This window comes from Mesitornis unicolor, unplaced genomic scaffold (genome assembly GCF_000695765.1).
Source record: "Mesitornis unicolor isolate BGI_N332 unplaced genomic scaffold, ASM69576v1 scaffold7636, whole genome shotgun sequence".
Lineage (NCBI taxonomy): Eukaryota > Metazoa > Chordata > Aves > Mesitornithiformes > Mesitornithidae > Mesitornis > Mesitornis unicolor.
Window position 1 is genome coordinate 8751 of NW_010190210.1, and position 614 is coordinate 9364.

Sequence of the window (614 nt, forward strand, 5' to 3'; positions counted from 1 at the left end):
TTCTTGTCAAACATACCCTCTTCTGACCTGGAATTCCAACCCACTGTTTGAAGACATGAAGAAATCCCAAAGACAGTCTGTTACTAAGAAAGCCAGAGTAGTTGTTCTGGATCTTGGGCAAAGGAGGAAAGTGGTTTTCAAAGTAGATTCTGCTAGTTGCTTGATGTGCCATGTGATAAAAAATTAAGACGCTTTTTATTGCTTTACCTCATTTAGTATTAAAGTAGGAGCCATCCAACGGCACAAGGATTGGACTAGGTGTCCTTACTGGTTGCTTCTAGTTTGCTTAAAGGGACTTCCCTTAAAGAAGGCAAAGTGACAGGTTCCCTAGGTGAACTGAAATGAGACTTGCATACAAACAAGTTCCAGACTTCTGACTCATGAATGATTAAGATGAAGAATACTGTGGAAGCAGTGGAGAAAAACAACTGAGCCATTCTCCCAGAAGAAAGGAAAGCTATCAAAGATGTTTCTGGCCTTACAGCCAACCCAACCTCTTTCTTACAAAAAGCTTGTGACAGCAGAGAGGTACCGAAATGTACGTGATGAAATCATGTACCAAGAGTAATGATTCCCTCTTGCTTTTCTTGTATGACCCTTCTCAAATTAGCTGA